The 25,991-nt window shown below is 46.7% G+C and overlaps 2 long non-coding RNA genes across 3 annotated transcripts in view; both read left to right on the top strand.

Moving 5' to 3' along the window:
- LOC138749980 (uncharacterized) overlaps positions 1-25,991 on the top strand; it is a 250,978-nt gene that overhangs the window by 165,459 nt on the left and 59,528 nt on the right. The gene's annotated exons all lie outside the window — the stretch shown is intronic.
- Positions 15,981-22,917, top strand: LOC138749957 (uncharacterized). 2 transcript variants are annotated; one of them, XR_011348976.1, is made up of 2 exons: positions 15,981-17,220; positions 21,835-22,917. It is a non-coding gene; the product is annotated as an uncharacterized lncRNA (long non-coding RNA). The 2 variants fall into 2 exon arrangements; XR_011348975.1 differs by having other exon boundaries at positions 15,981-17,273.

Raw genomic sequence — 25,991 nt, 5'->3', positions numbered from 1 at the left:
GGAGTCAGTCTTGGGGAATAGCTCACTGAGCAGGTGACCTATGAACTGACGACTGAACCTGAGCTCTGTTTAGCTTTATTCTTGTGCTGTGTAATAAACTGATTGTTGAACCGAATACCTTCTCCTATGACTTCATTCAACGAGCACGCTGCACTCAGACGACACATAGACTAAATTGAGGGTAGGATAAAGCAAGAGTCCGACAGGGGTAACAAAGGAAATGAATGAGGGTCGGGTGGTAGATGTGGTCTTCATGGATTGTAGCAAGAATTTGACGAAACTCATCCAGAAAGTCATATGGCATGTGAAGTGCCAGTTGATGAAATAGACAAAGATGATGTGGTCAAGCAATACTCATGGCTTTTATTAGCAGAAACTCATGGTACAATAATGAAAGACAATAGGTGCATATACAGTTATATCCAAGGGGAGTGTCCTTAACAGTAGAGATAATACACAGCCAATGTTAGTACAGCAAGGCTAGCCAGAGAGGAGAGAGGCAGCTTGGCAGACATTCACCACAGTCTCCCCCTGGCAGAAGAAGGGTTAAAATCAAAAAACAGCTCTAGGAAAGACTGAAGCAAGTGATACATGGATACCATGTTTGGCCTTGAGAATGCTCTTACAGCCAAAATATGCCAGTATCTTACAAGCAATTGAAATATAATGAGATGTTTTATGAATATGTCACCCTTTCAGGTTATTTACAAATTCTGCTGCTTCGACTCCTTTGCAAACTTGGGAACTGGTACAGGTCCTGGGTCTGTCATGTAGGAAGGACCGACCTCTGGACCCGCTCCAGAATCGTCAGCGTGAGGCAGTGAAGCCTCAGCATGGCAATCTGAAAGCTTACTACTCCCATCTGGGAATTTAACATGATAGTAGATAGGGTTAGTATGCAGTAGCTGAACTGGTTGGACCAGGGGGTCTGTTTTACACGTCCGAGCTTGGCTCTTCAGCAGCACGGTTCCAGGCTCAGAGAAACAGGCCGGCCAGTCCATCACAGTTCTTGATTTCCTAGTAAAGCCAAACATACGTTCATGGGGTGTTTGATTTATTGCAGTACACAATAATGACCGAATAGAATGTAGCGCTTCAGGCAGCACCTCCTGCCACCGGGTAACCATGTGTTTTTAAAGCAAGATTAACAGTCTCCAGACTGTAGCATTTGCCCTTTCAACCTGCCCATTGCCCTGCGGGTTGTAGTGTGTGGTACGGCTGGTGGCAATCCCCTTTTGTAGCAGGGCTCGCCGCAGTTCAGGGCTCATGAATGCTGAACCTCTCTCTGTATGAATGTAATTGGGAAAACAAACAACACTGAAAATTCTGCCAAGTGCCTTAATGACAGACGCTGACGAGACGTCAGGGCAGGGTATTGCGAAGGGAAACCTTGAGTATTCATCGATTACAGAAAGGAAATAAACACATTTGTTGTTGAAAGGTAGCAGTCCTTTAAAATCCAAGCTAATCCTCTCAAAAGGTTGTGTTGCCTTGATGAGTGGCCTCCAGAGCTTTAAAGTACTGGGGTTTGCATCCTGCGCAAACAGGACAGCTTTTAGTTAGTTTTCTGATTTTTTCCAGGGAGTAAGAAAGGTTAGCCCTTATGTAGTGGAAGAATCTCATGACCCCTGGGTGACACAGTCTGCTAAGGATCTTTTTTAGCCCCTCAAGCTGAGCACCGGCAGCAGCTCGTGACAATGTGTCAGAGGGATCCTTTAACCTGCCAGGGCTGTACTGGATCTCATAAATGTAAGTTGAGAGTTCTATTCGCAAGCGTGACATCTCATCATTTTTCATTTTACTTTTGTGTTTAGTACTGAACATGTTGGCTACAGATTTCTGATCAGTAACCAGGGTAAATTTTCTGCCAGCTAGAAAGTGTTTCCAGTATCAAACAGCTCCATTGATAGCCTGGGCTTCATTTTCAATGGCAGGATGTTTTAGTTCAGGTCCGTGTAACGTGCGGGAGAAGAATTCCACCGGTCTGCCCTTTTGATTAAGGGTTCCTTCTGAAGCACAATCTGAGGCATCAGTTTCAACTTGGTACGGGACATCCTCGTCAATGGATGAGAGTGCAGCTTTGGCAATATCAGCTTTAATTCTCTCGAAAGCCTTCAAGGCCATGGAAGAGAGAAAAAAAGATTTAGTGCCAAACGGAGGGTGTGCCTTCATAGCGTAGTCACGTACCCATTTGTAGTGGTAGGAAAAGAATCCCATTCACCTTTTAAGGGCTTTTGCGGAGTCCGGGGGTGGTAACTTCTTAAGGGGGGCCATTCTTTCTGGATTGGGGCGGATTTCACCCTTGCTGACAATGTAGCCCAGAGTGGGTAGCTCTGTCGTGTTGAAAACGCATTTGCCCTCTCGTTAAATGTCAGGTTGAGTTCTTTACCTGTTACTAAAAATTTCTTTAAGTCGTTGTCGTGCTCAGTCTGTGTTTTCCCACAGATAGTGACATCATCCAGATAGGGAAACGTACCCTGGAACTCATACGTCCCAGCATTCTTATCCATTTCCCTCTGAAACACGGACACCCTATTAGTGACCCCAAAAGGTACCCTTTTAAACTGATATAACCACCCATCAGCCTCAAAATCTGTAGAGGGTCATTCCCTTTTCTTAATGGGGATTTGGTGATAAGCTGCTTTGAGGTCGATAGTGGAGTACATTTTGTATTGCACTATCTGATTAATAATTTCATTGGTGCGTGGCAGGGGGTAGGCATCCAGGTTCATGCAATGGTTGATTGTCTGGCTGTATTCAATAGCCAGTCATCTCTTAAGTCATTTTTCATGACTAATACTTGGGCCCGCCACGGATTCTTACTAGGTTCAATTACTCCCTCTTTAAGCAGTCTACGGGTCTCAGCTTTGATGAACGCATGATCCTCTTTGCTGCAAGATCGGCTCTTCCAGCACCCACCATGCCCAGCAATATGTAGTGGACACCTGCCCCGCCCGGCAAGGTGCTCTGGGCACCCGCACCGCCTGATAGCATTTCATTTATCAACTCTCTGGACCTTCTCTTTATACAAGTCCTTTAGTCGCCTTGTGTTTCCTCAGCCCTGCCTGGTCCTCCACCTAGCTATGCCACAAATCCATGAGTTTCCTTCATCACTCCAGAGAAAAGCCCAAGGTTTCTTTCTCTCGGGGTGGTGCACTTACTTCATTCTGATGGGCTGAGTTCCTGCAGCTTCTCAAACTTCTGCAGTTCTGCTTTCACCCAAATCAAGAACCACATTCCATCCTTTTCTATCCTCTCCAGCCTGGAGCCGTTTCTGCAATCGCCATTAAATTGTGCCCCTCTGCGTGGATTTGTACCACCTGTTTTTAAGCATGTTCAATACTATGGGCATTATAACAGTGCCCTTTCAATAGACAATAGACAATAGGAGCTGTAGTAGGCCATTTGGCCTGTCGGGCCAGCACCGCCATTTTAGATCATGGCTGATCATTACCATCAGTACCCCTTTCCAGCCTTATCCCCATAACCCTTAACTCCGTTACCCACAAGAGTCTTATCTAACTCTCTTTTGAACATAGTCAGCGAATCCGCCTCTACCACCCTCTGTGGCAGAGCATTCCACAGATTCACACTTCTCTGGGTAAAAAAATGCTTTCTCATCTCCGTCCTAAAGGGCCTACCCTGTATTCTTAAACTATGCCCTCTAGTCCTTGTCTCCCCCATCATTGGGAACAAGTAATCAGACTTCACCCTGTCTATCCCCCTGATGATTTTATATACCTCAATCATGTCCCCCCTCATCCTTCTAAACTCCAATGGATACAAGTCCAGTTTTTCTAGCCTTGCTGCATATGACAACCCTGCCATCCCTGGAACTAACCTTGTAAATCTGCGCTGCACACCCTCTATAGCTAGTATGTCCTTCCTCAAGTTTGGAGACCAGAACTGGACGCAATACTCCAGGTGGGGTCTCACCAGGGCCCTGTATAACTGCAGAAAGGCATCTCTGTTCCTATACTCCAATCCCCTCTTTATGAAAGCCAACATTCCATTTGCCTTCTTCACAGCTTTCTGAACCTGCATGCTAGCCTTCAGTGACCAGTGAACAAGTACACCCAGATCCATTTGCACTTCCCCACTCCCTAGCTTGTCTCCATTTAAATAATACTCAGCTTTCCTATTACTTCCCCCAAAATGAATAACCTCACATTTGTTCACATTGAAATTCATCTTCCATTTAGCCACCCACTCCTCCAGCCTGTCCAAGTCCCTCTGCATTTTCCTTACATCCTCCTCACACCCCACACCGCCACCCAGTTTAGTGTCATCTGCAAATTTGCTCATGTTATTCACAATCCCCTCATCCAAATCATCAACATAAACTACAAACAACTGAGGACCCAACACCGATCCCTGAGGCACTCCACTCCTCACATCCTGCCATTCTGAAAAAGACCCATTCACTCCAACCCTTTGTTTCCTATCTCTTAACCAATTTCCTGTCCATGTCAGCACCTTACCTCCAATACCATGCTCCCTGATCTTGCCCACTAGACTCCCGTGCGGTACCTTATCAAAGGCCTTCTGGATGTCCAAATACACCACATCCACTGGCTCTCCCGAGTCCACCCTCTTTGTCACATTCTCGAAAAATTCCAGAAGGTTAGTCAAGCATGACTTACCCTTAAGGAATCCATGCTGACTAGCCCTTATACTATTATTACTGACTAAGTGTTCTGCTATTTCTCCTTTTATGATGGACTCCAATATCTTCCCCACCACTGATGTCAGGCTAACCGGTCTATAATTTCACGTTTTCTCCCTCCCTCCTTTCTTAAAAAGCGGCACCACATCAGCCACTCTCCAATCCTCAGGGACCTCCCCGGAATCTATAGAACTTTGGAAAATATCGACCAGTGCCTCCACAATTTCCATAGCCACCTCTTTAAGCACCCTAGGATGCAGCCCATCAGGCCCTGGGGATTTATCAGCCCTCAGTCCCAACAATTTACTCATAACCTCCTGCTTCTGGATCCGGATATCCATTAGATCCCCTACCTCCCCAGTAAAGTTCCCCAAGTCTCTTGGTACCGCATGACCACTACCCCCTAACTGACTATAACCTATATCCTCCTTGGTGAAGACACTTGCAAAGTATTTGTTAAATTCCTCTGCCATCTCCTTATTTCCGGTAATAATTTCACCCTTGCCCATTTTCAAAGGGCCAATTTTAGACCGAACCAATTTCTTCCTCTTTTGCTATCCTCCGCAATATTATCTGCTAATTTCCTCTCGTACTTCATTTTCCCGTCTCTTATGGCTTTCTTAGTTACCCTCTGATGTTCTTTGAAGGTTTCCCAATCATCTAATTTCCCACTCCGCTTCGCTATCTTATAATTACTCCCTTTGGACTTGATAATGCACTTGATTTCCTTAGTTAGCCAGGGCTGCCATTTACATCTCCTAGAGCCTTTCCTCCACTTTGGAATAAATTTGTCCTGAATCCTGTGAAAAATGTCCATAAAAACCTGCCATTTTTCCCCAGTTGTCCTCCCAGCTAGTGTATCTTCCCATTTTATTTTGGATAGCTCCTCCCTCATAGCTGCAAAATTCCCTTTATTTAACTGAAGTACAGATGCTTCCGACTTCCTTTCCATTTCCCTTTCTAATTGCAGCTTAAAAGTAACCACACCATGGTCACTATTCCTTAATGGCTCCCCTACATCAAGGTCACTTATTAAGTCTGCGTCGCTGCACAGCACCCAGTCCAGAATCGACTTTCCCCTGGTAGGTTCCTCCACTAGCTGTTCCAAGAAAGTATCTCGTAGACATTCTATAAACTCGCTCTCTTGTGTTCCTGCCCCCGTCTGATTATCCCAGTCCACCTTCATGTTGAAGTCCCCCATAACTACCATATTGCTACCACTTTGACATGCCACTCTTAATTCCTGATTTATACTACTACCGATATCTGAGCTACTTTTCGGAGGCCTGTAAATGACCCCCATTATATTCCTCTTGCCCTTGCAATTTCTTAATTCAATCCAAACAGACTCTACCTCACCTGTTTTAATGTCCTTCCTTTCCAACGCCTGAATCTCATTTCTTACCAACAGAGCTACCCCACGTCCTCTTCTTAACTTTCTGTCCTTTCTAAAGGACGTGTACCCTGGAACATTTATTTCCCAATCCTGCCCTTCCCGCAGCCATGTCTCTGTTATTCCGACAATGTCATAACCTCCCATTGCTCTCTCTACCTGTGGAACTAGGTCCTTGTGTTCCAACTGTTGCTTTGGTCTGGGCTTCTGTCCTTTTTCCTCGATTCCCATCCTCTGCTATGCCAGTCTGAACCTTGCTGTCACCCCCAGGAAACAAACGTGAGGATATGGATCTGAATTCTTTATGCCTGTGAATGTGCAATAACTTCATCTAGGTACACGTTGTAACACAGAGCCTGGAGCATCTCAAACACTGCTCTCCTCGTTGTGCATGCACAGCTATCGACGAGAACAAATCTTGTCCTTCGCCACTGTGAAATTCATCTCCAGGATGTTGTCACTTTATTCCTGTGTGTTTGCATTTCACCTTGCTTAGTGGTAGGGGTTTAAATTCAGATTTTTCAATTATTTTTTCCTTTTGAATTGCATATTACAACACATGTTACTGCACTGTTCAAATTGTTTTATAATTTTAAGAATATTTTCAAAGAAAAATCTGTAGACTTCACCATCTAAGGTGCAGGAACTGAACCGTGGCTTCGGCTGGTCTGCGCCCAGGGGTATTAGGGTTATTTTAAACAGGACCATTGTGGCGGCGCACATCTGTACTGTCGCGCTGGCGGGGCAGCTGCAGAAACTGGCTCCATCACGACTTACTCACTGCCTCGTGGCTTCGGCCACTGCTCGCGCCCCAGGCCACATGATGACTTCACCGCTGCGCAGGGCGGAACTCCCGTTGGCCTTAAAGGGGCGCGCGTGAAATTCAAATAAACAGTTCTACTGGAAACCCCTCTGATGATATGCTACGGGACATCACTTGGCCAACAGGTGGGCCCAGATGGCCCATGGTGTAAAGTCAACGTCCCAACCGTGTGCTCTCTCTTTTATCCCAGGGATCACACTGTGAGCACAGCTAGCAGCCAACTAGATGTTTATGTGAGTGGAATAAAGCTGTGAGCCCCAAACAGTATTGTGCCTGTGTTTTCCTTCGGTGCAGCCTGCCACAATCCCACCGAGTCTAGTGGTGTTTTCTGTGTGTTGCAGCCACTACATTGGTGACCCCGACCAGCCCAGATCTCCAAACATGGACTCTTCGGCAATCAGCGCCGTCTCAGTGAAGCTCCCCCCTTCTGGACCGACTTGCCCCACACGTGGCTCGGGCAGGCGGAGGCGCACATTCGACTCCGGAAGATCACCTCGGACTCCACCATGTTCTCCCACGTGGTGAGTGTCCTCCATGGAGGAACAGCGGCCAGAGTGGATGACATGATGCACGATCCCCGAGGAGGGCAAGTACATCACCGTCAACCACCTCCTCCTCTGCACCTTCGGACTCTCCCGTCGATGGCCCCATCGGCCTTAATGGATGAGATGCTCCCACTGGCAGCAGGTCACCAACCCTGCGTGATGTTTGAACAAGCCTCCCTCGAACAAATGCTGGAGGACATCAGCTCCTGACCACAGCCAGCCCCCAGACAGAAGATCAAGGAGCACCAGGCCCCCTCACCCGCTCAGGTCCTCGACCCACTCAACCTCGCGGGTGCCCCTCGCCCTCGCAGGTCCCGACCCCAATCCCACCCCACTCTCACACCCATCCCCGCCACCTTGGATCCGGTTTGTGTGAACCATTTCCACTGAGGAGCCTCTTCACCATCTTCAGGCGGTCAAAGAGCACGCGGCCAAAACGTCGCTCCTTACGTCATCACGTTAACAGCCAGACGTTCTCAAGCATGCGCAGTGCACGTCTCCCCGAGTCTCTGTGTGTGTGTGTGTGTGAGATTGTTTGTCGGGGAGTGAAGGTGATTCAGTGCAGAACCCGGAGCGGAGCGGATCTGTGGGGCTCCTGTGCTTCCGGGACTACGGGACGCTTCTCCCTGGGTCCACGCCTCGGTGCGAACTTAACCCGCTGCTCCCCCTGAGCCCGTGGCCTCACCATCTTGTTCACCCACGCTAACTTACTCTTTTGCGCCCGGGACTCAGCCGCATTGATTTATCACCAGGTCACCTACTCTCGTGCTACCGGGACAGGTCTGCATTGATTTATCCACTGGTCTCACCCACTCGTTCACCCAGGACTGGACTCCACTGATTTATACCCTGGTCACACCTTCTCGTGCACCAGGACAGGACTGCATCAATTTATCCCCTGGTCTCACTCTCTCATTCGTCCAGGACAGAACATTGATTTCTCCCCTGGTCACACTCGCTCATGCGCCTGGGATAGAACTGCATTGATTTATCCCCTGATCTCCTCCTCTCTTGCGCCTAGGTCAGGTCTGCATTGATTTATCACCAGGTCACCTACTCTCGTGCTACCGGGACAGGTCTGCATTCATTTATCCACTGGTCTCACCCACTCGTTCACCCAGGACTGGATTCCACTGATTTATACCCTGGTCACACCTTCTCGTGCACCAGGACAGGACTGCATCAATTTATCCCCTGGTCTCACTCTCTCATTCGTCCAGGACAGAACATTGATTTCTCCCCTGGTCACACCCGCTCATGCGCCTGGGATAGAACTGCATTGATTTATCCCCTGGTCTCCTACTCTCTTGCGCCTAGGTCAGGTCTGCATTGATTTATCCCCTGGTCTCCTCCTCTCTTGCGCCTAGGTCAGGTCTGCATTGATTTATCACCAGGTCACCTACTCTCGTGCTACCGGGACAGGTCTGCATTGATTTATCCACTGGTCTCACCCACTCGTTCACCCAGGACTGGATTCCACTGATTTATACCCTGGTCTCACCTTCTCGTGGACCGGGACAGGACTGCATCAATTTATCCCCTGGTCTCACTCTCTCATTCGTCCAGGACAGAACATTGATTTCTCCCCTGGTCACACTCGCTCATGCGCCTGGGATAGAACTGCATTGATTTATCCCCTGATCTCCTACTCCCTTGCGCCTAGGTCAGATCTGCATTGAATTATCACCAGGTCACCTACTCTCGTGCTACCGGGACAGGTCTGCATTGATTTATCCACTGGTCTCACCCACTCGTTCACCCAGGACTGGACTCCACTGATTTATACCCTGGTCACACCTTCTCGTGGACCGGGACAGGACTGCATCAATTTATCCCCTGGTCTCACTCTCTCATTCGTCCAGGACAGAACATTGATTTCTCCCCTGGTCACACTCGCTCATGCGCCTGGGATAGAACTGCATTGATTTATCCCCTGATCTCCTACTCCCTTGCGCCTAGGTCAGGTCTGCATTGATTTATCACCAGGTCACCTACTCTCGTGCTACCGGGACAGGTCTGCATTGATTTATCCACTGGTCTCACCCACTCGTTCACCCAGGACTGGACTCCACTGATTTATACCCTGGTCACACCTTCTCGTGGACCGGGACAGGACTGCATCAATTTATCCTCTGGTCTCACTCTCTCATTCGTCCAGGACAGAACATTGATTTCTCCCCTGGTCACACCCGCTCATGCGCCTGGGATAGAACTGCATTCAATTATCCCCTGGTCTCCTACTCTCTTGCGCCTAGGTCAGGTCTGCATTGATTTATCCCCTGGTCACACCCTCTTGTGCGCCCGGAACAAAACTGAATTGATTTATCCCCTGGTCTCACTCTCATGTTCGCCTGTGACAGGACTGCATTGATTTATTCCCAAGTCACACCCTCTTGTGCACCCAGGACAGAACTGCATTGATTTATCCCCTGGTGTTACCACTTTGTGCGTGCGGGACAGGGACTCATTGATTTATCCCCTGGTTACACACTCTCGTTCACCCGGGACAAAACTGCATTGATTTCTCCCCTGGTCACTTAAGCTCCTGCGTTGGGATAGGACTACAATCATTTATCCACTGGTCACATGCTCTCGTGCACCCTGGATATTACTGTATTGATTTATCCCTTGCTTACCTACTCTCGTGCTGCCGGGACAGAAATGCATTGATTTATCCCCTACTCTAATGCTGCCGGGGCAGAACTGCATTGGTTTATCGCCTGGTCATATATTCTCATGCGCCCGGGACAGGACTGCATTGCTTTATCCTCTCGTCTCACCCTGACATGCGCCTGGAACTGGACTGCACTGATTTATCCCCTGGTCACATCCTCTCGTGCGCCCACGACAAGACTGCATTAATTTATCCCCTGGTCTCACCCACTCGTGCGCCTGTGACAGGACTCTAACTCCCTCTTGTGTGTACCGTATAGGGCCTCATTGATTTATCCCCTGGCCATTTATGCTCCTGCGCCGGGATTGGACTAAAATAATTTATCCACTGGTCACATGCTCTAGTGTGTCCAGGACATTGCGACATTGATTTATCCCGTGGTAACGTAGACTTTTGGCCCAGGACAGGACTGCATTGGTTTATTCCCTGGTCACCTACTCTCGTGCTGCCAGGACAGAACTACATTGGTTTCTCTTTTCTTCTCTTTGGCTTGGCTTCGCGGACGAAGATTTATGGAGGGGTATGTCCACGTCTGCTGCAGGCTCGTTGGTGACTGACAAGACTGATGTGGGACAGGCAGGCGCGTTTGCAAGGGAAAATTGATTGATTGGGTTTGGGTGTTGGGTTTTCCTCCTTTGTCTTTTGTCAGTGAGGTGGGCTCTGCGGTCTTCTTCCAAGGAGGTTGCTGCCCGCCGAACTGTGAGGTGCCAAGATGCACGGTTGGAGGCAATATCAGCCCACTGGCGGTGGTCAATGTGGCAGGCACCAAGAGATTTCTTTAAGCAATCCTTGTACCTCTTCTTTGGTGCACCTCTGTCGCGGTGGCCAGTGGAGAGCTCACCATAGAACATGATCTTGGGAAGGCGATGGTCCTCCATTCTGGAGACGTGACCCACCCAGCGCAGTTGAGTCTTCAGCAGCATGGATTCGATGCTTGCGGATTCTGCCAGCTCGAGTACTTCAATATTGGTGATGAAGTCATTCCTATGAATGTTGAGGATGGAGCGGAGACAGCGCTGATGGAAGTGTTCTAGGAGCCATAGGTGATGCCGGTAGAAGACCCATGATTCAGAGCCGAACAGGAGCATGGGTATGACAACAGCTCTGTACATGCTGATCTTTGTGTGTTTCTTCAGGTGGTTGTTTTTACAAACTCTTTTGTGTAGTCTTCCAAAGGCGCTATATGCCTTGGTGAGTCTGTTGTCTATCTCTTTGTAGATCCTTGCATCAGATGAAATGGTGCAGCCGAGGTAGATAAACTGGTTGACTGTTTTGAGTTCAGTGTGCCCAATGGAGATGTAGGGGGGCTGGTGGTCATGGTGGGGAGCTGGCTGATGGAGGACCTCAGTTTTCATCAGACTGACTTCCAGTCCAAACATTTTGGCAGTTTCCGCAAAACAGGACATCATGCGCTGCAGAGCTGGCTCTGAATGTGCAACATTGGTTTATCGCCTGATCATATACTCCGGTGCGTCCAGAACAGGGTTGCATTGCTTTATCACCTGGTCTCACCCTGTCATACACCTGGGACTGGACTGCATTGATATTATTATCTGGTCACCTACTCTCGTGCTTCCAGAACACAACTGCGTTGATTAAATCCCTGATTATTCCTCCTTGTGTGCGTGGGACCAGACTGCATTGATCTAGCCCCTGATCACCTACTCTCATGTGCCCAGGACAAAACTGCATTGATTTATCCCCTGGTCACACCCTCTCATGGTGCCGGGACAGGACTGTATTGATTTATCCTCTGGTCTCCATCTGTCCTCTGCCCGGGGCATGACTGCATGTATTATCGCCTGATCACACCATCTTGTGCACCAGGGACAGGACTGCATCGGTTTATCCCCTGGTCACACCCTCTCGTCCACCCGGGACAGAACTGCATTGATTTCTTCCCTGATCTCACTCTCATGTTGACCTGTGGCAGGACTGCAGTGATTTATCCACTGGTCACATCCTCTTGTGCGCCCTTGGCAGGACTTCGTTGATTTATACACTGGTCTGACCCTCTTGTGCACAACGCCACTGATTTATCCCCTGGTCACCTACTCTCGTGCACCCGGGACAAAACTGCATTGATTTATCCCCTGGTCACTTGCGCTCCTGCGCCAAGATAGGAACACAATCATTTATCCATTGGTCACATGCTCTCACTCACCCGGGATAGTACTCTATTGACTGATCCCGTGCTAACGTACACTTTTGCGCCCAGGACAGGACTGCATTGATTTATCACCAGGTCACCTACTCTCGTACGCCCAGGACAGGACTGTATTGATTTATACGCTGGGCACACCCTCTCATGCGTCTGGGATAGAACTGCATTGATTTATCCCCTGTTCTCCTACTCTCGTGCACCTAGCTAAGAAAGGTCTGCATCGTTTTATGCCCTGGTCTCACACTCTCGTGCACCCAGGACAGGACTGCATTGTTTTATCCCCTGGTCACACCCTCTCATGTTCCCAGAACATGGCTGCATTGATTTATCCCCTGGTCACACCCTCTCATGTGCCCAGAACAGGGCTGCATTGATTTATCTCCTGGTCTCACCCTCTCGTTCACCCGGAACCTGACTGCATAGATTTATCCCCTGGTCACATAATCTCGTGAGCCTAGGACAGGACCTCATGGATTTCTCTCCTGGTTTCACCCTCTTGTAAGCCCGGGACAGGACTGCATGGATTTATCCTTTAATCACCTACTCTCGTGCTGTCAGGACAGGACTGCATTGATTTATACCCTGGTCTCCTACTCTCGTGCACCTGGGTCTGAACTGCATTGATTTATCCCCAAGTCACACCCTCCCATGCACTCTTGATAGGACTGGGTTGATTTATACCCTGGTCAAACCTTCTCATGCGTCCAGGACAGGAATGCGTTGATTCATCCCCTTGTCACCAACACTTGTCGACCGAGACCTGCCTGCATTAGTTTATCGCCTGGTCACACCCTCTCATACGCCCCAGACATGATTGTATTGAGTTATCGCCTGGTCACACCCACTCGTGCGCCCGCAGACGCTCCTGTGCCGGGATTGGACTTCATTGTTTTATGCCCTGGTCTCACTCTCATGTTTGCCTGTGACAGGACTGCACTGATTTATCCCCTGGTCACTTACTCTCATGCGCTCAGGACAAAACATCATTGATTTATCCACTGGACACACCTTCTTGTGCACCCGGGGCAGGATTGCATTGATTCATCCCCTGGTCACCTGCTTTTGGGGGCCCCGGACAGGACTGCATTGGTTTATCAGTTGGTCTCCACCTGACGTGTGCCCGGGGCATGACTACATTGATTAATCCCCTGGTGTCACTCTCATGTTTGTCTGTGACAGGACTGCATTGATTTATCCCCTGGTCATCAACTCTTGTCCTTCCAGAACAGGACTGCAACTACTCTCCTGTCTGATTCATTTTTCTCGACATATATCCTTTACGTGAGTGACGCGAGGACTACTTGGGAAACTACTCCCAGTGCAGTAATTTCTCTCTTCTTATTTCTGACTGCCAGACAATGCCTCGAAGTTGACACTCATCCTCCATTACAAACCTTGACATTCAATGCTAAACCCCATCATGTCCCACCCTAAGTATTCCTTACAAAATTTGTTACCTGTATCAGCCAATCCAATCCCCCTGACAGCCAATACTCAGTAAAATCCACAACATCATAACTCCATGCACAACCACATGTTCTAAGGTGATAACATTAATCTCGTTTATCCATGTAATCGTTTTACATATTTTAGCAACAACTGATGTCAATCTCAAAAATGCTTTTTGAAATCTTGTCAATCTGAATTCTAGACCCATTTTTTAATGTTACCTAACAAATGTAATAATGGATCCGACAGTATTCTAATCTTAAAATATGTTCTAATAACTCATTAAGTCACATCCAAAAAGATTTTTACCATATCGCATGACCAAGTAGAATGTAAAATACAATGAACGTCCTTCCGATATCTAAAAAACATAAATCTGAAGAAGATAAATTACATCCCTTTAATATTTCTGGAGCTAAATATAATTGATGCATAAGATTATACTAAACCTACACTACATGATACCTATACTAAATTTATATCTTACATTAATAATCTTACTCATACAATGTTTGCACAAAATCCTCCAATCATCTTGAATTTTCACAATTCCTAAATGCTTTTCCCATTTTATCCTAGATTTATGAGAGTCTGGTTTCAACATTTTATTCTGCAATAACAAATACATTTCAGATATAAATCTCTTCTTAGCACCTTCTATAAGTCAAGTTTCAAATTGAGAATGTCGAGTCATCCTCAAAGTATATCTAAAATTATCCAATAATAAAGCCATTACTTGATTATAACAAAAAAGGGTATTTGACTGGATTTCATATTTCTCTTTCATTCTATGAAAAGATATAAAATAACCTCCTTCTAAATAATCCTGTACAGTTTTATTTCTTTTTGATCCCATAATTTCAAAATTTGATAATTAAGTGTAAACGGGAAAAGTTTATTCTGATCTCGAGGTGATTTACACAAAATTTTCTCGTGTACCTATTTGTTTATTTATCATTGTCCATAATTCCATCAAATGTATTAAAAGAGGTGCCGTATACTGATGCAACAATTTAGAATTCCATTTATAAATAAATTGATCCATCTTCTTCTCAGGAATCCAGGATAATTCAATATTCGCCCATACCAATTAATATCCCAAATCAAACGTCCATTAATATACTTGAATTGTGCTGCCTTATAATAAGTTTGAAAATTCGGGAACTGTAAACATCCTAACACATATTTACAAGTCAATTTTTGTAAAGATACTCTTGACATCTTATCTTCCACAAAAATATTCTTATAATAAAAATCAAATCCTTAATTACTTTTAGGAAATTTGCACGGAATAGCCTGAAAAAGATATATTGTAGTCTAGGAAAGATGTTCAACTTAATATAATTTACTATGCTTATTAACGTTATCGGTAAAACATGCCATCGATTTAAATCATTTTTTTCTATAAAATAAAGGTGGATATTTTAATTCCTATAAATGTTTAAAATCAGCTTTTCAAATTTAACTCCCAAATACTTAATTTGATCCATCTTCATTTAACGACACCTTTACAAGAAGTATAATCTGCCTCAATGACATAATTTCACTTTTATTCCATATTAATTTTATAACCTGATTTTTCTCCTTATTTTTCTAATTTATTATATAACTGTTTTTAAGGTGTCTGAGGTTCTGCTAAATATATCTGAAGTGCCAGTTGATGAAGTAGTCAAAGACGATGAGGTCAAACAACAATCATGGCTTCTATTAGCAGAAACTAATGGTACAATAATGAAAGACAATGGGTGCAGACACAGTTATACCCAAGGGGAGTGTCCTTAACAGTCGAGATAATGCACAGCCAATGTTAGTACAGCAAGGCTAGCTGAAGGGAAGCCAGACAGCTTAGCAGAAATTCACCAAGTATCTCCCCCGGCAGAAGAAGGATTAAAATCAAAAGGACAGCTAATAGTTAAAACTTAAGCAAGACATACATGGATACCATATTTTGCATTGAGAATTTTCTGACTTCTAGCAAAGCAATCGAAATATAATGAGATGTTTTATAAATACTGCAGCCTCTCAGATTGTTTACGAATTCTAGTTGATTTTCTCAGAGGAACAGGTGCAGGTCTTGTACGCTTTGCAACCTTGAAAACTGATACAGGTCCTGGGTCTGTAGTGTGGGAAGGTTGGACTTCTGTACCCACTCCAGAATCGATAACGAGGCAGTGGAGCCTCAGTATGGCCATCTGAATGCTTACTAGGTGTCATGGGCTGGGGGGGGGGGGGGGGGTGGGAGGGGGGTGAGTCCAATCTCTCAGACTCTGAATAGGGACGTGAGGAAGGGGCGAACCAGGCCAGGCCAAATCTCTTAGGGGTACAGTGTCAGTGCTCCCATCTGGGAATTTAACATGAGCATAAATGGGTTTAGCATGAAATGGTTGGCAAGAGGAGCCGTTTTACGCGTCCGAGCTTGGCTCTTCAGCAGCACGGTGCCAAGCTCAGATAAACAGGCTGGCCAGTCCATCACAGTTCCTGACTTCCTAAGAAAAACAAACATGCATTCTTGAGTTGTTTGATTTGTTGCAGTACACAATAAGGACGAATGGAATGTAGCGGCTCATGCAGCACCTCCTGCCACCGGGTAACAGGATAACTATGTGTCTTTAACACAAGGTTAACAGTCTTCCAGACTGTAGCGTTAGCCCTTTCGACCTGCCCATTGCCCTGTGGGTTGTAGCGCGTGGTACGACTGGTGGCAATCCCCTTTTGTAGCAGGGCTTGGCGCAGCACAGCGCTCATGAATGCTGAACCTCTGTCTGTATGAAAGTAATTGGGAAAACCAAAAGCACTGAAAATTCTGTCAAGTGCCTTAATGACGGACGCTGACGAAACGTCATGTGAGGCTATTGCGAAGGGAAACTGTTATAGATAGAGAATTTGGGTTAAAAAGGGTTTAAGTTAAAATGTGATGATTAGTCATAAAAGGGGGCTAACCACTGGAGTTTAGCTGGAAAATGTTACAAAAGACTTGCAACAGATTTAACTACAGAGAGACATGCAGGAGCCAAAGATTGATAAAGAGTGAAAAACAGAATTTGGTGTGAGCGGAGGTCATGAATGATCGTGGTGTGCGTGACTAACAGTAATCAGGATGATTCTGCAAAAACTAACCAATTACAGCAGTGTAGTGGAGATGCCGAAGGACAAGCAAATTGTATAAAAAACAATGCACTGTATGTATCAGGGCTCGACTTGGCAAGAAGCCGGTTGAGTCCAACTCTGCAGACTTGAGAATAAAGCTTGTCGTGTCACCGATCTTAAAGAGACTCATTTGTGAGAATTTGTGTTTCTGACAATTTGGGGGTTCGTCCGGGATCTACACTCCGGCCGTGGGGGGAGGCGAGAAAGGGGGACGTCGGAGGTGGTGCACCCCGGTGAGTTCAGCGGCTCCTAGTCCCTTGCTCGTCGCCTCGGGCGGCTTGAGCGAGTGGTATCCGGACAAGGTGACACGACAAGATGAAAAGGAGAGGGGTGATGGTTCAATCCCCAGGAAGACACCGGTAAGTGACGACTTACGATTGTGGTGTGGGGATTGACGGACGAGACCACCCAGGTAACAGTCATGATGGAGTAAAAATATAAATAAGGTGTAAAGAGGGTGGCGTGAGGACCCCGTCGTGGGACCTTAGGGTAGACCCCAGGGAAACCTTGGCGGGAACCGAAGGAGGGATAGTACCTCCGACGAGGCGACCGAGATGAAAGGGAGTAGGGTCCCGAAAACGAAGGGGGTCCTCAGCCACGATAAACGGATCTAGGCGGGAAAATGGGAGGAACAAAGTCTAAGGGCTCGTCTGAGGGATCGGGACTTTTCCCGGGGGTTCCCCCTGACAGCCCTTTGGGGAGAATGTTTGAAAATTGGGATAGTAGACGATATCGAGACAAAGACAAGAGAAAGATGATTCAATATTGTCTCCTTTGGTCGAAACAGCCTATTAAAGGTTCCTCGGTCTGGTGGCCGAAATTCGGATCCGACGAGGATTGGGTTAGACAAGCATTAAACATATATGTAAACTCGAGACCAAAGGTGAATCAAGAAGAGTCAGCGTATGCATTTTGTTGGGTTCCCTGGCCAGGATCCTTAACAAAATGTTTTAAATTGGGGGTAGCGGGAGAAAAGAAGTGGGAACCTTTGGACAACCTCCCCCCTCCTTATGTTCCCCAGGCACCCACGGTGCCCTATGGAAACTTGCTGCTGGAGGGAGAAGGAAATGAAAAGTCTGTTGGAAGATCCCATGGGACTGGCCGAACAGTTCGACCAGTTCCTGGGACCAAACACATATACCTGGGAAGAGATGCATGCAATAATGGGAACATTATTCTCACCCCAGGAGAGGCAGATGATTCGACAGGCTGCCCTCCTTATGTGGGAACGTGAACAACCTGGGGACCCCAGACCCCATGAACAAAAATATCCCCTGAATGAACCCAGGTGGGACAAACGAACACCCAAGGGATTGACAAATATGAGACACTACAGAGAGTGGACGATTAAAGGGATACGGGAGGCTGTGCCAAAGGGTCACAATTTTGCCAAGGCATTTGGGAACCACCAGGGGAAAGATGAGTCCCCTACTGATTTCTTGGAGAGGGTGAGAAAGAATGTCCAACAGTATGCGGGTGTGGACCCTAGTACACCAATGGGTGAACAGCTTATTCGAATCGAATTTGTGTCCAAATCGTGGTTGGACATTAGGAAGAAACTAGAAAAGGAGGAGGACTGGAATGAAAAACCCTTGAGCAACCTGTTAAAAAAGGCACAAAGGGTATATGTGCAGAGGGAAGAGGAAGAGGGCAGCGAAGATTATGGTACAGACTATCCGGCAGGTAAATGCCGGGTCTAGAGAGGAAAGGAGACAAAACCCCCCTTTAAGCAACCCAAGAAATCCAAGAGAGTGAAGACCCAGGTGACCCGCTAAGTGCTATTACTGTAACGAGGAAGGACACTTCAAGAGGGAATGCCCCCGATATAGGAGGGAAGTGCGGACCCTCGAACTCATGGAAGAAGATTAGGGGGGTCAGGGGTTCTGGGTGTTGGGGACCAAGTATAAGAGGGAACCCCTGGTAAAACTGAAAATTGGTCCCCAGGAAGAAGAGGTGGTGTTTATGGTGGACACGGGAGCGGAACAAAGTAATATAATAACTGTGCCAACTGGGACCAAGCCTGTAAAAAGCAATTTGAAAATTTCTGGGATAGAAGGGGCTCCCAGGACTGTATCGATAATTCCCCAAGTGACAGTAAGGCTGGAAGGGAGAGATGGGGTACAGGACCTCTTGTTGTTACCGTCGGCCGGATTTAACCTCTTAGGAAGAGATATACAGGCTCTCCTAGGTCTGGGTGCTCTCCCCGTGGACGGAGAAGTGCGGGTCCACCTCTGTGTTCTGAAGGAGGAAGACGAACGGCAGATTGACGAGAGAGTCTGGTATAAGAAGGGAAATCGAGGAGGTCTGGACATCCCACCTTTACATGTCACATTAATACCAGGTCATCAGCCAGTAAGGAAACGTCAGTATCCTATTTCTTTGGAAGGGAGGAAGGGGCTACAGCCGGTAATCGAGACCCTGATACGGGACGGACTATTGGAGGAATGTATGTCACCCTATAACACCCCCATACTCCCAGTGAAGAGACCGGATGGATCCTATGGAGGCCCCAGCAAAATTTGAACTCGCGACCCCTGGTTTAGAAGAGGGAAGTAGAGATATGTTCGCGTTTGAATGGGAGAATCCATGGACAGGTAGACGGAGGCAGCTTCGGTGGACCGTATTGCCCCAAGGGTTCACTGAATCTCCGAATCTGTTTGGACAAATGCTAGAACAGATCTTGGCGGACTATCCACGGTCCAATGACTCCCAATTGATGCAGTATGTGGATGATCTGCTGTTATCAGGGCCCAAGGAACAAGAAATGAGGGGAGATACAATTAGACTCTTGAACTATCTCGGGAAAAAGGGTCTGCGAGTGTCCAGGAACAAGTTACAGTTCGTTGAGAGGACTGTGGTGTACCTGGGACACCAGATAAGTAAAGGACAGAAATGGATTACCCCTGAAAGGATTGCGGGAATCACCAGAATGCCGTTACCCCGTAATAAGAAGGAAATAAGACAATTCCTGGGGCTCTTAGGTTACTGCAGGTTATGGATAGAGGACTACTCGGCGTTGGTGAAGTTTATGTATGAAAAGCTGACAAATGAGGATGAACCTCCATTGAAATGGACCTAGGAGGAGAAGGGATGGTTTGAGGACCTGAAGCATCGCCTGACGCGGGCCCCGGTACTCACTCTGCCCTCTTTGAAGCAACCTTTCCAGCTATTCGTCACCCATAATCAAGGAACAGCTGTGGGGGTTCTGACGCAGGAAAAAGGCGGCCAGCGACACCCAGTGGCCTTCCTGTCCAAAATGATGGACCCAGTGTCTCGTGGATGGCCGACGTGCATCCAGGGAGTAGCGACTGCTGCTCTGTTGGTGGAGGAGGCACGCAAACTCACTTTTGGAGGAAGGATGATTGTGTACACCCCCCACTCCGTGAGTGTTCTATTAGCACAAACCGCCCATCGATGGCTGACTGATTCCCGCATATTAAAGTACGAGACCATTTTAATAGTCGGAAAAGACCTACAGTTTACTAAGAATAATAGTTGCAACCCAGCTCAGTTTTTATACGGCGGTGAAACAGGGGAAGAAGTGGAGCACGACTGTGTCGAGTTGACAGATCTCCAGACCAAGACCCGAGAGGACCTTCGCGATACCCCCCTGGGAGAGGGATATGAATTCTACATTGACGGCTCCGCCAGATGTGTTGACGGAATGAGGAGAAGCGGGTATGCCATAATAGAAGGAGATGCTTGGGAAGTGGTAGAATCTGCGAGGCTGCCCGGAAGCTGGTCGGCACAGTCCTGCGAACTATATGCCTTGCAGAGGGCCCTCAGAGTACTGGCAGAGAAAACTGGGACAATTTACATTGATTCCAAATACGCATGCGGGGTAGTGCATACCTTTGGTAAGATCTGGAAGGAGTGCGGTCTGATTACATCAAGAGGGAAGGAGTTGGCACACGAACAGATGATTACTCTGACCCTGGAAGCCCTGACATTACCCCGGGAAATAGCAGTGGTCTACATACCAGGCCATCAGAGAGGAGATACCCCGACCGCGATTGGGAACAGACGGGCTGATGAAGAGGCCAAAAGGGCGGCCATGCAACGGGAAGTCCGCTTGCTGACCTTAATCCCAGTAAGACCAGGTATAGAAAAGGCTCCCATTTTCACTGCTAAGGAAGAAACGGACATGGCTCAGCTGGGCGCATGCCGACTGCCGGATGGAACATGGAAGACCCCAGATGGAAGAATGGTTCTAAATAAGGAAATAACTCGCAATATTTTAAAACACCTGCATCATCAGAGCCACTGGGGCACCCAGGCCTTGTGCGACACAGTGCTTCGAGACTATGTGTGTAAGGGGATCTACACTTTGGCCCAACAGGAAGTGCAGAACTGCCACATCTGCACAAGAATTAATAAGAAGGTAATGAGGACGGGCACCGTGGGAGGTTAACCGTTGGCAATACGCCCCTTCCAAAGAATCCAGATCGACTTCACGGAGTTACCTCAGGTCCAAAGGTGGAAGTATCTGTTGGTGATGGTAGATCACTTTACCCGATGGGTGGAAGCCTTCCCAGCAGTGAATGCCTCCACGGTAGCTCGCCTCCTCCTAGAGCATGTGATCCCCAGATATGGCATAATGAATTCTATAGACTCGGACAGGGGTCCACACTTTTGCTCCAAAGTTCACCAATTGATTTGTGATGCCCTGCAAGTCTCTTGGAAACTGCATACCCCTTGGCATCCGCAAAGCTCAGGGAGGGTTGAGCGTATGAATGGAACCCTAAAGACGCAGTTGACAAAATTAATGGTGGAGACTAAAATGCCTTGGATAAAGTGTCTGCCCCTGGCCTTATTGAGAATTCGTACTGCCCCACGCAGGGATGTGGGGGTGTCCCCTTATGAGATGATGTTTGGGCTTCCCTTCTGGAGTAAAGTTGAGGGGTGTCCCACCTTGGGGGAAGGGGATATTTTTGTTAGGAACTATTTACAGGCACTGTCACGCTCTCTTACAGATTGATGGAAGAGGGGACTATTGACACAAACACCGCCCTTAGACTTCTCTCTACACAAGGTGGAACCGGGAGACTGGATCCTCATCAAGACCTGGAAAACCGAAAGACTCCAGCCACAGTGGGAAGGTCCATTCCAAGTTCTCTTGACTACAGAGGCTGCAGTGCGAACAAGAGAGAGGGGGTGGACGCACGCTTCCAGATTTAAGGGACCTGTAGAGGCGCCTCAGGACCTGGGGACAGTCCTCTTACTTTGCGACTTCGCAGGAGGACTTGATTGACAATGTTATTGTTATATGCTTTGGTTTTTCTTGGTTTGCCTCTGTCTTTGTCAGGTCTGAAGTGTAAGAGGTGCAGAGACACAGTAGTCCTTTTTCAGGACCGCACTTGGGAAAGACAGGAGGGTAGTTTCATTTCCCATACCTCAGTTTCTAAGAAATGCTGGGCAGACAACACCACCCAACATCCATATACCCCTTGTACGGAGCACGAGGGAAGTAGTGTGAGTTATTATATACAGATTCCTAATCGCACTCCTTTCCCTTTAACGGTTGGCCTGATAGCAGAAGATGGTTCTCTTCCCTGGGTTAAGATCCCCATTCAGCAATAGAAAGAAAGGGGTGGATGTTATAGATAGAGAATTTGGGTTAAAAAGGGTTTAAGTTAAAATGTGATGATTAGTCATAAAAGGGGGCTAACCACTGGAGTTTAGCTGGAAAATGTTACAAAAGACTTGCAACAGATTTAACGACAGAGAGACATGCAGGAGCCAAAGATTGATAAAGAGTGAAAAACAGAATTTGGTGTGAGCAGAGACTTGCAGCTGCTTTGCAAAACAAACAAGTGACTCTCTACAGCAACCATATTTCGACTATCATCCAAGAATTGTTTTCCCTTCGGCTAACAGTAATCAGGATGATTCTGCAAAAACTAACCAATTAAAGCAGTGTAGTGGAGATGCCGAAGGACAAGCAAATTGTATAAAAAACAATGCACTGTATGTATCAGGGCTCGACTTGGCAAGAAGCCGGTTGAGTCCAACTCTGCAGACTTGAGAATAAAGCTTGTCCTGTCACCGATCTTAAAGAGACTCATTTGTGAGAATTTGTGTTTCTGACTGTATTCGTCGATTACAGTTAGGAAATATACATATTTGTTGTTTGAAGGTAGCGGCCCTTTAAAATCCAAGCTAATCCTCTCAAAAGGTTGGGTTGCCTTGATGAGAGTGGCCTCTGGGATATTGATTACGGATTTTTCCTTGAGCTTTACTCCCACAGCCTTTCCTGTAAAAGGATAAAGGCACAAGCCAACGGAGGTTTGAATCCGTGGTTACCTAGCCCCATGTGCTCGGAACTGCTCGGTCGAACATAAGAATTGTGCCACTCGTGAAGGACAGGTGTTGGGCTTGGTGTTCAGAGGTTGTCTGAGGCACACGCCAGAAAGAGCATTGTGTCGCTGTGGTCACTCGTCCCCACTCCCACCCTTCGGCTCTAACAAACCAGAGGCCAGAGATGGGAATCCGAAGATAATCCACCTTTTTCTCTTTAGCCGCAGGCGAGATTTGCGCTCTGCTGGGTGACTCCTCTGTTCCCTCTAAGGTTTTGGTGCTAAATGGATGTGCGCATTGAACCTTTTTTCAAGCCAGGTTTCGGGCGACCTATAGCTCATGGCTTATCAAGGTCTATGACATGTTTTAATAAAATACAAGTATGATTTCATTCTCCGAAGTGGAGAATAAAGCGGAGCGGCCAGTTGAGAGAGCTCAGGGTGTGGTAAGAAATTGAGGCTTGGACTCACGAGGCTTCGACCAGTAGTTGCTGAGGGCGTGCATGTGCCCAGAGAGTTTAGGTCATATATGGATTTAATTTCGGAAGAGTTAATGGAGAGAGGAGCAAGGGCAGTGGGATTCTCCGATTGCAGGCTGAGGTTAATATGGGGATAGCAAAATTGACTAAGATAAATACATATGCAAGATGTGCATCAGTTGCAGCTCTTGGGAGAACGAGCTGGGGAACTGGAGCTGGTGCCGGATGAACTCGGAGAAATCATGAGCTATAAGGAAGGAGTGGTAGAGAGGAGAATCAGGATGAAATTCACCCCAAATATCGGGATACAGGTTAGGAGAGGGACGTTGAATAGGCAGACAGTCCAGAACACCTATGTGGCCATTCTCCTCAACAATAACTATACTATTTTGGATATTGTTGGGGGAATGATCTATTAGCGACTGGTTGGAGTTGTCACGTCTCCAGAGCCCTTTGACTCCGAAGGGATGTCGGGAGAAGAGGAGATCTACGGTAAATCGGACACGTCGGACAAGCGCAGTCGATAGGATGTTCTGTGAAAGGAACCGAGGCTCCGATGGTATGGATGAAGTACTGGATAGGGCGAATGCGGGGTTAGGAAAGAAGAATCTCAAGGGTGGTAATCGCTGGATTACATCCTGTGCAACGCGCCAGAGAGGGAAGGAAAATAAAGTGACAGATGAATGCATGGAAAATGTTTGTGCAGGGGCACGTTTTCAAATTTGTCGATATTTTGGATCTATTCTGTGGAAGATTTGACTTTTAAAAAAGGCCGGGCTGCACCAAAACTTGAAAGTGACCAATATTGAGGCGGGTAGGTTTGTTAGAGTTGGAGGGGAGGTTTTTAACGAGCATGACAAGGGTGCGGGAACGATAACTTGTGAACATAAATTAGGGAAGAAATGAAAAAAAGGTATGATACTTTGGTCAGGATTTTGTGAGGAAAACATAAAAGTGGCAAGAGGGTTCGAAATGAGTCTGTGTCAACACTTGGAGTACAAGGGATACAAAGATGGTCTTGGAGCCTGGATCAGTATGTGAAATTACGATTTCGTGGCTGTTAGACTTGGCTGGCGGAAAAGGAGAAATGGTTGATGAAGGTAATGGGCATTAGATGTTATATAGGTAATGGGATGAGAGGTGGGAGAAGTGGAATAGCGCTAGTGATGGGCAGCTCACCCTTTTTGAAAGGGAGAAGGCTACAGAAGTCGTGTCAACTGAGTTGGTAGGAATTTAATTTAGAAAAAAGGACGGTAGTAATCACCATGCTGAGAGTAGGTTATAGACTGCCAAATAGCCCTCGAAACATAGATAAGCAGGCAGATGTTGGAATGGTGCAGGACAAACTGGGTTATAGCTATGTTTTGTAATGAAATACATATTTGGAAGAGAAATTGGTAAAATTAGAGTTGGTTGAATAGATTTTAAAAAGATCTTATTTGAAATATTGAAGAATTCATATTCAGTGGACTTTACAGAAACTATGGAGAATGCTATGCACATTTCACAAATAGGTGCTAATTGAAATGACGTCATAAAATGAATAGACAATTGTCTCGGAGACACTGGCTGTTTACAAGGCTTCTGACCTTTCTTCTAAGTGCTCACAGAAATGTCACTTCTTGGTTTTGTTTACCTTAGCCAACAGCTTGACCAAGAAGGATAACTCCTGTTGTTTACTGAAGAAGGAGGGGGTTTTGTGGCAAGTGAGAGAGTCACATGGGCTTTCTGGCAGCTGGAAGTTGGAGAGAAAGGGAGGGGAAACAAGCTTTCTCAGCTTGAGTGTTTGACACTGAAGGGAGCTGAACAGTGTAAGCCAGGAATGTTGTTGAAACAGAAAGCTCCAGAGTGGTGGATGGCAGGAAGTGCTACCTGTTTGATATTTCTCTTGGAATAAGTGAAACAGAAAGGAAATCTGTGCTAGCTGGAAATAAAGAGGTTATCATCTGGACAACCCTCATGGGGATAGTTTTGTCAGCAAGATATTGTGGTGACTTATGTGGTACCTCAGTTGTGGAATTCCTGGAACAACAAATCTCTCTCTGAAATCCCTACGAGAACCTTCCTGAGCAGTAAACATGTACCTTTCCAGCACCAAAGCCTGGTGAACTTTATATATTTTAAATTCTGTCCACTGTATATGAATTGCCTGCAACCAGAGATCTTTGAAGAATGAGAAATGAGATTGAACTGTGAACCAAAGACCTTTTCATAAATTTACACACACATCACGTACATGTGTGCTTAGAATGAGAAGTGGGTTACGTTGGGTTAGTTAAGTAAATAGAGATAAGTTCATGTTCGATTCTATTTTAATGTTTAAAGTTAATTAAAACTACCTTTGTTTAAATAACC

Source organism: Narcine bancroftii, chromosome 14, assembly GCF_036971445.1.
Source record: "Narcine bancroftii isolate sNarBan1 chromosome 14, sNarBan1.hap1, whole genome shotgun sequence".
NCBI lineage: Eukaryota > Metazoa > Chordata > Chondrichthyes > Torpediniformes > Narcinidae > Narcine > Narcine bancroftii.
The sequence above is the reverse complement of the archived record's forward strand: the minus strand, read 5'-3'. Positions and strand labels throughout refer to the sequence as shown.